Source organism: Euprymna scolopes, chromosome 20 (assembly GCF_053919585.1).
Source record: "Euprymna scolopes isolate OS-2025 chromosome 20, ASM5391958v1, whole genome shotgun sequence".
NCBI lineage: Eukaryota > Metazoa > Mollusca > Cephalopoda > Sepiida > Sepiolidae > Euprymna > Euprymna scolopes.
Window position 1 is genome coordinate 9,451,795 of NC_136501.1, and position 14,235 is coordinate 9,466,029.

Here is a 14,235-nt window from a genome sequence, read left to right on the forward strand (position 1 = left end):
AATGAAGTTTAATCTACATTTGAAATTTGGTATATAGGTTATTCAGACATGTGGAAAAATTTTTAATAGGTTTCATTCAGAAAAAAAGTTTCTAAAGGGGTCAAAGTTTAAAAATTGTTACGTGGTATTTTTGTTTGCTGTTTCACGAATGCTCATGCATGACTGGATCACATTAGATTCCTTATGTTAAGTATAAGTAGGTATGAAAACCTGTTTTTAAAAAGCATGTCACACAGGCTAAATGGTTATCCTACTTGACTCTGCCTTTAGGTTTTTGTTTCGATCTCAGCTCAAGTATTTTTTTTTTCTCCAGAATCTGACTGTTTAGAAAAAAAAACTAATCGCTTGTACATGTATGAATTAAAATATATTTATGCATATAATTGAAAGAATTCTTCTTAGTCTTTCTGATTTTGACAACTACATATGGATTCCTTATCAACCTGTTCTCAAATAAGACTTACAATGTACAACTGAGATCAAACTGGTGTTCAGTTGTTCTTTGAGAACCGGTGGAAAGCCTTCATTAAATGACTGCATATTCAGGTTTAGAAAGCTTTTTTAATAATTCGATTGGAACAATGAATAAAAAAAAAAATCTTAAGGACGATGAGTAGATATGGTTTGTGTCAAGTCCTTTCATACAGAGTTACATAATTTGGTATCATGTGAAAAAATATCATCTTAGTCCTTGCAGGGAGATGCTCATTGGCAACTTATGTGGACAATTTGATAAAAACACAAATCTGCCAACATTCTGTTGTATTTGGATGCTGTTTCTGTCACGAGGGAGGATGGATTTTTGTTGAAAAATTGCCGTAGCAACAATGATACGCTTGCTGAGCAAATGTTGCAAGATGACAAACTTTCTTATTGTTCAGACATGGAGAAAATGCTGATCTATTTATATAAGCTTTTTATGGACAATTTCTTGCATTAAGGGAAGATCTGTATTTTCTAAAATGGGATATTTTGTCTGAATTCCTGTGTTTGATCTCTTGGATTGACACTCCCTGTTACTATTAAAGGTGGAATCCTTGCAAAACTTAAAAGGTATCATGGGATCAACCGGTTCCCCTGATATTTTGGTTGACTGAAATAAGTTTAAGAATCTAATCAATATTGGATGATCTTGAGTTTGACCGATTCTCCATGGATTCTGATTCTTCAGCCACTTTGATAGTTTTTTTTGTTTTTTTTTTTTGTGATGCTTCGAACCTGACCTATGGAATAGTGGTATATTTATGTCAGCATGGTGAAGCCAGGTTGATATTTGCTAAAGCAAGAGTGGTACCTTCCGTTAGAACTTTGTCCACCTTAGAGTTGTTAGCTGTGTATTTAAGCATGAAGCTTATTTCTGTATTGGTGAAAAAGTGCTACGTTCCATGATCATCGCGGTAGATGCACAAGTGGTTTTGTTTGACTCTATCAACACAAAATGTCAGTTCACTCGTAATTGTTTAAAGGACATAAAAACGATGGTCAAGTCTTTGTGATAAAGCTTTAACTGTGAAGTTTAAATATACAAAGACGAGAGATAATCTTGGTGACCTTATCACAAGAAGTATATCCTTGAACAAATTTAAAACTGCTTTCGAGCAATAGTTGTTAGGGCCGAAATGGCTGAGGGGAGATAACCTGGTTTGGCCTCGTTATCATTTTAATTGTCTTAGTTCTGCTTATCACATCTTGATTAACATGCTCAACTCTGAAATTCTGTCAGATATGCAGGGCACTGTTAACAATCGGTCTTTGACTTATCGTGATTCTAGTTTGGAGGTGATTACCTCAAAAGCATTTGTGCATCCTTTCTATAAGAACTGTTTTTAAATTTGGAAAATGATTGTTTTCATAGTCAATTCCTGAATTGTTTAAAAGGCTATAGCATTTTGAGTTTAAGAGAATTGTCTCAGGATTTTTTTATCAGTCTAATTTTGAAAATACTATAAGGTTGGGAAATGTTGTTTTAATAAATCCCATAAAAACATGTCCTTATTTATCGCTGGGAAGGGTGGTTAACTTAACTTCTGGATCGGATGCCATGGTTCGGTCTGCCTTCATCCAAAAGAGTGATGGCAGCACTCAACAAAATTCTCTGAAGAATTTGTGTCTTATGGAACTCTCGATAACCCACTTGCATCTTCTGATGATGAGGCAGATAATTCTCACTGCTCGAAAGTTAATCTGGATAGGGAAAATGTTTGGTCTGTTAAATCATTAAATGAAAGAAATCCGGAATTTGTTTCGAGGAATTTTTTTTTTTTTTTTTTTTTTTTTTTTTTCTCTTTTTTGGGAGAATGTTGAAAATTATTTCCACTATTTTATTTTGTCCCTTTCTTTCTCTTTCCTTGCTTCCCCCTCTCTCTGTTTCATTCTTCCTCCTCTTCTACATCACGTGATCTCATTTTGCTTGCTGATTGGGTAAACCTCTCTACGCGCCAAAATCTTTGTAAGTCATTTTTGAAAAGAAAAATATCAGTTGCTGTTCAGACTCTGAGGAAAGGAAGTTAAATATGTCTAAATTATCTGACATTTGTTGGTCTCCAACAAGGAAAGAAGGCCAAAAAGTTAGCTGAAACCTTGTTTCGGACTTTGACTTTGAATGTGAACTCTATATTGCCTTTTCTCTATGAGAAGATTACAAAAGGATTATTAGTCTTGTCAGTGTTACTTCGCCGGGAAAATTTGGAAGTGTTGTACGAAAATGCCACCAACAAAAAACTTTGACTAAGGAAGCAAACACAGTCTAAAAACAAGGATAAGGTGATGATTTTATGCAAACTTTAAATTGCCTTCAGTAAGTGGACCCCCACCCCCACCCCTTGGATGCCAAGTGTTGTCCATTTGGCTTATCAGAACTTTCACTTTAATAAAAATCATTTCTTTCAGGTCGTTTGTTTGTTTTTTTTTCTCCCATGAAGGTGTCTTTCTCTAAGTTGTAGCTATCAAACTAAGAAGACATAACGGGGACATAGCAGATAAAATTTTCTTCAGTAATCACCACTTATTAAGACCTGAAGGCCACTCGATAAGGGTTAATGTGTGTAAGGTAGTCAGTTATTTGATGAACGTGTTATATAACCAATGAGCAAATGACTTTTGTGTCTGATCAGAAGGGTTACAAGATGATGACCTGCTTATTTTGGTGCTTTGATAGGACAGGGGTGCTGTATATTTTTAGTTTTAATACAACTGAACCATAATACTTTTTTTTTGAAATTTTAATTCAAGGTAGAAATTACTTTTCTAATCGACAGTTGAAAGTCGAAATCACTTTTACAAGCACTGATGACGTAAACAGATATTGGCCCTTTTTTTTATTTATTTGATTAATAATTGATTAAAATGGTCAACTTGTTTACTTTTATCGTGAATTGTTCAAAATTAAAAGTGATTTTGTAGCTTTAGAATAGAAAGTAATTTCTGGTTTCGATTAAAGTTTAAATGCAAGGATCAACTATTATGGTTCATTTGTGCTATTGAGTGAAACGAAGTAGTTTATTTTTGGAATGTGGCCCTATTTTATCAAAGAAACGCCTTTGTTTTATTTAATTTTTTTTTTTTTTTTAATTGATGAAGATTTAAATTGACTGGGTCGTCAACTTAACATCGTCTATTTCCTATAACGTGTCATGACGTAGACAACAGAATCGAGTGTGATCGCTAAATTGTTTTCTTTTATGTTAAATATGGATATTTGGTATCTTATCTCATTTATTTGGCCGTAATCTTTTAAACGGTGGACGACTATTTCTATGATGAAAAGCTAATTGTGACATGTTTTCTTTGTTCGAATGAACTCGTTCTGTTTTATCAATTAGTTATCGGCCTTTTATCGTTTGAGGCTAAAAAGCAGCTAAGGAACATCACAAATCTTTTCGTGGTGTCAAATGCTGTCGCATGTGTTCAGGCGAAAAATCATCACTGATTTAAGTGATTATTATTACTCTCTCTTTAATCTCTAAAACCTCAGCAAGTCTCCATTGTGTTTTACATACACAAGTAATTTTGTTTGTCTTGAGTTAAACAGAGGTCAACGGACATGAGAGGATCATGGTCAGTTGTAAAAGAAGTAGCTATGACGGAAAAACGAACACGTGAACAAGATTTTGTTTTGTTATTTGCTTGATTGCTCACTGGTATAAACGTGTACGTGCAAAAGTATATGCTTATGCAAATGACGATATGCGAACTGTTTAACATTATAAAATGCTGCACGTCTCCACCGTCTCAAAAGAATTGATATTATCTAATCAATAATATCAATTCTTCAGAAGAGAAACATGACTGCAGGTGACAAAGTTTAACACCAGCTTGAGGTGCATTATACGTACCAAGAGAAGAAAACATTGCATACAAAAAATAAAATTAAAAAAATAGGTTTTTTAATCAGTAGTTAGTATATTTCTTTCTGTAGAAGATTTGTAGTGACCAGTGACCAGCTACATCATGTCGTTCGTCACGTAAACAGAAGAATTTATTCGTTTCAGGAACAATTTGATTTTGTCACCAGTCGACCATGCAATTCTGTCAGCGTGTAAGAGATGCAGCTATAATGCATTACTTTTGCACACAAATCCATGTCTCATCAACGAAATGTTGCATCCCTCTGCCTGTTCTACAAGTATTTTAATGGTGGATGCTCCGACGAACTACAAGTCCTTGTACCCCCGACAAACCCGACAAGTAGCAAACTCTCACCCCTACACAGTAGAGATCCCTAGATGTAAGGCCTTCTGCTCTAATAGTTCCTTCCCCAGAACTGCTAGACTTCGGAACTCCCTTCCGGGTTCCTCTATTCCCAACTGTACTGACATGCAGAAGTTCAAGTGTAATGTGAACAGATATCTCGCTGCTCAACTCCCTACATAGTATCCCTGCAACTTATGACCCCGATAGTAGCCCCCCCCCCACATCAAAGTGGCACTGTGCCTTGTTTGGGGTGAAAATGGAATAAAACAAACATATTTTTATCTATTCACCTATATAGGCAGTGAATGGGTTGGAACATTCAAGAAAGCCCGCATATAAGTACTAGCGCGCCAAAACCAAAACCAGTCCAGACAACATTTCTGTAAGTCACCATCGCTGCTACCCATGGTTATCGCATATGCCGGATTCCGGCTAATGGATGTTAAAACCACATTGCGAAGAAATCCAAAGTCTCTGCAACGATTCCATGATCTACAGACAGCTTTTCGTAGACTGATTAGCTGCCGCTCAAAATGATCCCCATGTGAATCCCAACCCTACGTAAAAATCTGCAAGAGTTGAAGTGTCAGAAAAAGCCTGTAAACGAACAAACCGCAATGAACACTGGATGAATATTTTATGCTTGTAAACTTTTTCCCTCCTAGTATTTTGCATTTGCAGGGTTTTCTTCATAAAATTACGCTGACATTAATAACTTCCTCAGTCTCAGAGGATTTCTTAGTCAATAAAATCTTCCAGCAATAGCTTTACAGGTATGCTATATTGTTTTTTTTTTCTTTTTTTTTCATAGAAGTCACCACTTATCAAGGCCCAAAGGCCACTCGAGGATAATGGTTAATGGGTATACATTAGTCATTGCGATTATAGCGTAGTAAAAATAAGTAGTGGGAATTTTGTAAATTGGATTACTTAGGAGGACGGTTCATCAAGAACTTGTTTACATTGGACTTGAAGACAACCATATTGTAGTCAGCTGGAAAGCAGGCAAACGGAAGAGAATTCCACAGGCGTACAGTTCTAAGAAAGAAGCTTTGTTCATGGAATCTACGTTTAGGTTTAGGCACAGATAAAGAGTGGGGGAAATTGTTGATAGTGGTTTTGGCTAGACGAGTGTTTTTCGTGAAAGTTTGGCGGGGGGGGGGGGGCCATAGATCGAAGTTCAGATGAACACTTGCCATGAAAATAACGATAAAGCAGAGACAGGCTCGCAACGTCTCTTCTGTGGGAAAGAGGTTGCAGGGAAGAGAAAAGGGCATCCCCACTAAGCTACGAAGTCTATTTTGAACTCTATCAAAGCAGGATAAGCTGCTTCTAGCAGCTCCTGCCCAGATGTGGCAACAGTACTCCATCATTAGCCGAACCTATATATAGGTAGAGAATTGCATCAGGAGCGAGATATCTACTGGAGCAGTAGAAGGATCCCACCATTTTTCCAGTAACCTTGGCAATGGATTTGATGTACGTGTTCTATTTCAGATCAGGAGTAAAGGTCAAGCCCAGAAGCTTGTCAAAACATGAAGCCTCCCCAAGACAGGAGCCATTCATTTCAATTGATGACAGCTGAGCATCAGAGCATTGATGATGTAAAGATAGAAGCTTGGTTTTAGATGCATTAAAAGTAACCAGATACTTTTTTCCCCATTGTACCACGTGCTCAAGATCAGAGGAAAGAGAATAAGAGAGAACTTGGTCATTTATGGTCTTTGAAGTGCTACCATAGATGGTAGTGTCGTCAGCATAAATGTCTGAACGATGTAAGGATGTGATTTCGAAGATCATTAATGTAGATCAGGAAGAGAGTTTGGCCCAGGATGGACCCCTGAGGGACTCCAGCATTAATACTGAGAGCTTCTGACTTCTGCCCATCAACCACTACTCTTATGAACTATCAGAGAGAAATGATTTAATAGTCGAGAAGACATTTCCAGCTATACCATAACTGGAGATCTTGTGAAGTAAACCTTTATGCCACACCTTATCAAAGGCCTTTGATATGTCAAGAGCAATTGCTCTAGAGACGAAGCCTCTGTCGAGAGATTTGCTAATCCTATGAGATATAACTGTGAGCACATCTATTGTAGATCTAGCAGAACAGAAACCATATTGCATGTCACTAAGAAGGTTGTTTTTGCTGAGATGGTTGACTACTTCTCTATTTAGCACAGATTCCAGCAGCTTACTCATGACGCACAGGAGACATTGGTCTGTACTGAGAGAGGAGCGATCACCCGAATTCTTAAATACAGGGCATACTGATGAGACTTTCCAAGCTGTTGGGAAGCATTTCTTCTTAAGACAATGCTTAAATAACTTTGTAAGTATGGGCACTAGTTGAGCACTATAATTGGAATGCCGTGCATTTACTGGAACCAAGGTTTTTGATTAGCTTGGCAACATTGCATACAGATATTTGTATGTCACATAGTTTTCTGAAATACGAGGAAATACTGGGGGTTGTCGGCCTTGGTCATAAAGGGCTGTTGGGTTTTTGCTGGAACTTTTTTAAGGGTATGAAACTGTCTATGCCTACAATTAATCATTCCGTCAGGTCTAATGCTATATAGGACACATCCTTTTTAAACATGGCATGCAGAGATAGATCTGATATAAATGTACGGAAGCTATCCCAGTCAGCCATAGAGTATTGATATACTGTACGATGGAGAGGTACGTCTGAGGACTTATTACATTTCATTTTTATCTTAACTGATACAATAGAGTGGTTGGAAGATCTCAGTGGAGACTGAATGGAAGGTGAACATAGCTTAGGGCAAGTTGTGAGAAAGAGGTCTAGGAGACTTGCATACTGACCGTCAGTGTCAGGAACACGGTTGGGTTCTTGAACAGTCTGAGTGAGGTCATAAGCAATGGAGAAATCGTGGCAGAACCTCCCCTCATCATCGGTCTTATTTGAGCGGGTTAACCATTCTTCATTGTGAACATTGAAGTCCCCACAAACATGAATGTTAGATGAGGGGTACGCAGACAGGACATGGTCGATTTTCTCAGATATGCTATGAAAAGATAGTAACTCCACTGTTGTGGGGACGATAGAGTGCAAATATAAATGCAGTAGTGTGAGCAAGTGCAACCCGGACGCACATGTAGGGTAAGTTAGGATCTTCTCTAGAGATGTCCCTACCACATGGAAAGTCGTCTTTAATGTAGGCACATACTCCATGACCATGGCGATCTTGGGGGTTGGATTTAGAGATTAAGTTAGAATATCCTTTAATTACAAACTCATCTAGAGAAGTAATCAGTCCAATGCCAGTTTCGCTTAGGAATAATAGGTCTGGTTTAGTCTCCTGTAATAGAAATTGAACCTCTGGAAGGTTGGAACATAGACCCCTGATGTTGGAGATGGATACATGGTAGTGGGGGTCTACGTTGGAAGTTGGAGATCTGGGTTTAATCGAGTATTTTTTCTGGAAACCTTTCATGATTGAGATTTGAGATTTATGAAATAGGTCGACAGACTTGCATAGAGCAGGGCAGAGAGAGAAAGTAAGTGAAAAAGAAACAAAACTTTTTTCTTGTTTTTTTGTAGCACATAAGGTAAAGCTGTAACAATTATCCACTAATATGACATCGAAAGGCCCCAGCAGAAGCTACTGCATGGTCTAGAATCCATTCACCAAATGGCAATACAGCATCCCTGGTACTTTGGACCTGCTGATAGGACAACCTCCTTAGTGGTTAATCCAAGGTTTGGGTCCCTGACTATCAGGCGGATAAAGTCAGTCCAGTTGAAACGTTTACCTCCAGCACCCTTACTAGTGACATGGCCACAAGGATAGACAAAGAAACAGAATTTCCAACATCTCTGGTGGCTGTTCACACAAAATACTGCCAACCTAGAACACAGCTTTTCTTCTCCCTTTGTCAGAAAAAATCACTCATTGAAAAAATGAGGACTGAAGGCCAAATAAGGAAAAGTGAGAGTAACGAGAGCTGCCGATAACGCATCCACAATGCATTGTCTACTCTCCATGTAAAAAAGAGGCTAAAGGACTTATTAATATTTACTTCCACTTAAATAATGTTCTCGAACTTTATTAATGGACCCCAATCTTTTTAATTTCATGCATGTGAGGAGATAGTGCACATATCTCACACACAAAAATGAACCCTTTTCTGGTTAAATAAAAATTATTATTTTAAATGTTTATAATTGTTCCCGAGTTGTTGCTATTTGCTGTCTTTTTTTTTTTTCGACCAATGTTTTCGTCATCGTCATGAATTCAGAGACCAGTTGATCCCCCTTCACCTTACGGTAGCATGAATTGAATGACTACATGTAAGAAACGAATGTACACTTTTAGTGGAATTGTAGAAAATGATCAGAACTTTTTTTTCTGTTAAAACATTGGAGTAAAATATTTAACTGCATCCTACGAAAGAAAACTATCTTTTTTATAAAAACCATTTTCTTTTTATAAAAGTCGTATCAGTGATAAAACCAGAAATTAAGTACGTTCACAAATTGCATTTGTTGTAGATTGTGTAGCTTTCCAGTGTATATATTATTTATTAATCGAAATAAGAACCATTAGAATCGACACATTTTTGCCAACGAGAAACAAGTTTATTTATCCCATTAGCATAGAAATCCAGAGTTCTGCAAGCGATGAAGTTATTGAAGGCAGATTCGGCCTCATCTCGACTTTTGAAGCATTTTTTGCACAGGAAGTTGTCCAGATGCTGAAAAAAGTGATAATCAGTGGACAAGAGGTCCTGTGAATATGGTGGATGAGACAGAATCTTGCAGCCCAATTTGTTCAGCTTCTGCAGGGTCAGCTCAGTAACATGCAGGCGAGCATTGTCATGGAGGAGAATTGGTTGCTTCAAATTGACCAATCTCGAGCACATATGTTTGAGCTTCTGGTACATTTTGCCAATTTATTGGCAGTACTTTTCCAATGTAATCGTTTTGCCTGGATTCAAGAAGCTGTGATGGATGAGACCGGCCGCAAACCACCATAACCTTTTTGTGCAATTTCGGCTTCGGGAAGTGTTGTGGAGCTCCTCGGCATCCAACCACTGTGCCAAACGTCACCATTTCTCATCACACGTCACAATCCATTCAAGAAATGGGTCGTTTTTATTGCGCAGAAGGAGCGTAGAAGACACCTCAGAAGGACAATTTTTTGATTATCGTTCAATTCATGCGGCACCCATTTATCCAACTTTTTTGACTTCCCTATTTGCTTAAAATGGCGGATGACTTAAGTGATCGACCTCGAGTTCAACAGCAATTTCTCATGTGGTTTTGCGAGAATCGGCTTCAGTTAATTCTTTTCAAATGTTCATTATCAACTGTAGTCGGCTGGCCATGACTGTCTTCATCTTCAAGGCTCTTGTCACCATTGCGAAATTTCTTGAACCACCATTATGCCGCATGTTTGTTAGTGTTCGTGGGCCAAATGCATCATTGATATCAGCTGTCTTGGCAGCTTTTCAACCTAGTTTGAACTGAAACAAGAAAATCGTGTGGATTTGAATTTTGTTCATGCTGTTGAAAAGCCTACAAAAAAATGAATGAAGAAATTGAGAACAGTAATGAATAACACGATTCGATAGAGCAAAAAATGCGCTTCAAAATGATATTTAACATGTCTATATATATATATTTATATATATATATATATATATCAATGAATTAATTCAGAAATCTATAATATAAATCTCACCTGTCTGTTTAAATGTATGTATGTATGTATGTATGTATGTATATTTGTATGTGTCACAAAAACTTTTGACAGAAGCGATGGATTTTCGCAAGATTGGTATTGTTTTGAAGCTCATCCTTTCGGACGACAAATATTGAATAATTGGCCCAAAACATTAATTCCTTCACCCTCAACTGGGCACTTTTCTACAAGAAGGGGTCGCTTTTTACAATGATATTTTCGAAAGTCATCACCTCTTTTCGAATGACTAGCCTTAATTTAAATGTCGTCACTTCTGGTTTGACGATGGATGCAACAGCAAAGACGTCACTTTCTTATTTCACATTCTTTTCCTCTTTCACAGTACAGGTTCGAGTCTGCCGGCTTACAACCACTTTTTGTTTTTCTCAACGCACACCTCCAAAACTCCCAGGCTACTAATATATAAAAGTAACATATGTGACAAAACGATATTGTTTTTGCACCAACTTAATATATCGCCGTTGCTCGGTGAAAGTATGACACTAAACCAGGACAAATTCGGTAAAGGATGTCTCCACCCCTGAAAACAAATTAAATTCTATGATTGTCAACTCTGGTAAATAGTTGACACTGGCGGCTGTAGTCAAACTGAGATCATTTGATTTCCACTGTTACACATTGTCTGACAGTGGCAGCTTTGCGAGTACTGGTGGGCACTGGCTGCCTTTGCAACTGGCAGTCACTGGCGGTCATGATCAGCGTCGTTCTCCAGTAGACTGCTTTAAACTGAAATAGTCGGTCTCTAACTTTCAGGCATTGTTGGACTATTTACTCACTATCTCTGACTATCACTGGCTACCTGTAGCAGGCCACAATGATAACTGGCACTTAGTTGTGTTTTGAGGCAGTTACTTGCATTTACTAGCGTTTACAGGTGAACAGTGCTTGCCTTTCCAATTGTCATTGATGGTTTCCGGTGTTCAGTGTCAGCCATGACCAGTATCAGCCTCCATTGAACTGCTTTGAAATGAAATTGCCTATCTTCAATAGCAAACACTAGTGATAATTGGCGTTTTTAGGTGGTTACTTGTGTTTGGTTATGTTGGGCAGTATCGACTATGACCAGTGTTGAGCTCCATTGGACTGTTTAGAAATGAAATGGCCTGTTTTCCATATTTGTGAAGTGTCATCCCTTGTATGGTATTGTCATCCAGTGGAGGGCACTTATTCATCAACGTTCATGACGATGATTGACAGTGATTTGCAGTTGATAACTGTTGCTATGGGACATTGGCAGGTAGTGGTGGCCAGTGGCGAGTAATGCTGTTTTCAGTTGATTACTGCTGTTTTAGGCAGTAACCACTGTTTTAATGTGGTTACTTGTGGGTATTACCGCTTAACCACGAACACTGGTCAGCAGGGTTTTGTTCCAAGCCTGAGCAATCTGAATTTGCTACATTGGTGGCGATACATGTTTGTACATATATGGGTCGTGCATAATAATTATAGTAAACTGCTACGTTTAATTTTTCATTTTTTACGAAAAAGACATAATTTGAACAGAAATAGTTTGTATGACTGCAACTGTAAACAAATTGATATCATGATTTTATGATAACAGTTGAAAGCAACTGATAATATGACCAAAACCTATATCATATATTGATTAGTAGTCTGACCATATCGAATTTATATGTGGCGTCTACATTTATAAAGCTATAATTTTTATTAAGTATATATATCATAATTTAGTAATTTAAATTTTATGACGTGAAATGGTTAAATTTAAAATCTACATTTCAATAAGTATATCTCCTTAACCTATAAGTTTTCGATGTTTACCCATCTCCTCAGAGGAAAAAATATTAGCAAATTATAAAAAGTTTATACCTAATTTGCTAAATGCAATAAACATAGAAAATCATAATTATTAAAAGTTCTTAAAGTTTTGAAATCATAGACTAAGGGAAATTAGATATTGGTTCAGAATGAAAAAGATATTGAACTTCATATCCAAATTGAATGGCAAATCCTGAATGAGAGTTTTTGGTAACATGGATGTAAAAGGATCCAATGCGTATCTTGATTCTTCCAAGCCACAAGGTAACAATCCGAAGTAGGCATGATTCCTTGGTTTCTCCTTTGGTTACATGAGAAATCCGGTAAATATTTTATTATATAAGTCCGGTGAAGATATTTTTTTAATAAACATATAATTTTTTTTTTTTAATATATGAGTTTCATAATTCACTCAAAATTTAATTTCAATTTGTGAATAAAAGCACACTTTCTGGAGACAAATAAAACAAAAAGACAGATAATCACTGGATTTGCATACCAATAGATTTATTGCATTACATTATTGTGAAGTGTGTGTGTGTGTATATATATATATATATATATATATATATATATATAAGCGTAATTGTTAAAGTTCAATTCTGTATATTAAGATATACATAAAGATATACTCAAGTTAAGAATTTATTGTTTGAAACAATGAATATATGGAAAAGAATTATATTTATTTCCTTAATCCATGTATTTTCAATAATGGCTTTTATCATCAGAGGAAATAAAATGCAGTTAGCAGAATTATCAACTATGAATAAACATACATTTTTCTCATCAGCACACAAAATAAATATAATTCTTTTCCATATATTCCTTGTTTCAAACAATAAACTCTTAATTTGAATATATATATTTTATGTATATTTTAATCTACAGAATTTAAATTTAATAATTATCCTTGCATTTTACTCTATTTTTATATATTGAGCTTTGACTTTTTGGCTAAGATCGTCTTGCAAATATCTCACTGTAATATTTATTAAGACAACAATTCATTTGATTACCTAATCTGTGAATTAACTCATTTATACATATTTATATATATATATATATATATATATATATATATATATATATATATATATATAAATGAGACTTTGTCTCTGTGTGTGCGTGTGAGTTCATTCCTTATAGACTCTGAAACAGATTTTCTTTCAAATTTGCAGAACTTTAGTGTATAAATCTGGGAGTGATCTTAGTTAAGTTTTGTCAGAATCCCCCCCCCCCGATAATCGAAACTGTTATTTTAATTTATCTATCACTGGTAAAGCCATTTTTTCCATGTCATCGATTAGTAACAATGATAGAACAACGGGCTGTGAAAATTCTAATGTGGGTAAGTTGATAGCATTTTTTTTTTTTTTTTGCATGACACGGTCTGTAGGTTCAAACTCTGCACATAAATTTCTTAATGTTTTTTTCATTAACTGCAAAGAATTTTATAAGACTTGAAAATTTATGTTTTTTTGTGTTTTTTTTTTGCATGACATAGTCTGTAGGTTTAAACCCTGTACGTAAATTTCTTAATGTTTTTTTTCGTTAACTGGAAAGAAGTTTACATAAAATGATTTTATAAAAGAAACAGTAGGTTCTCTAGAGTGCAATTTAGAATAACATATTTTGGACTAAGTTACTGCATGGAGGCATGTGAAGCTTCCTCTCGGGCGATTTCACGGATTTTGATGACAATAAAAATATAGGAGTGTGAAATATTCGTTGATCATCATTCAATCTCAGGCAACGTTGGGTCTCCCTGCTAGTATATATATATATATATATATATATATATATATTGTGCATTTAGGCAGTATGTTTTCATTTAGACAGACATTGTTGAACAGCATGGCATGTTTTTGCTTGATAGTCTTTTTTTGTAATTTCTCCAGTTTTCATATAGTCAAATTTGTTTTCCATAGTCGTTTTCATCCATCTGATATTTTTTTTGCAAGTACTTTCAACTGATTTTTTTCAGTCGTCTCCAGACAGTTTTTGATTATTGTTTTGTTTAAAATCT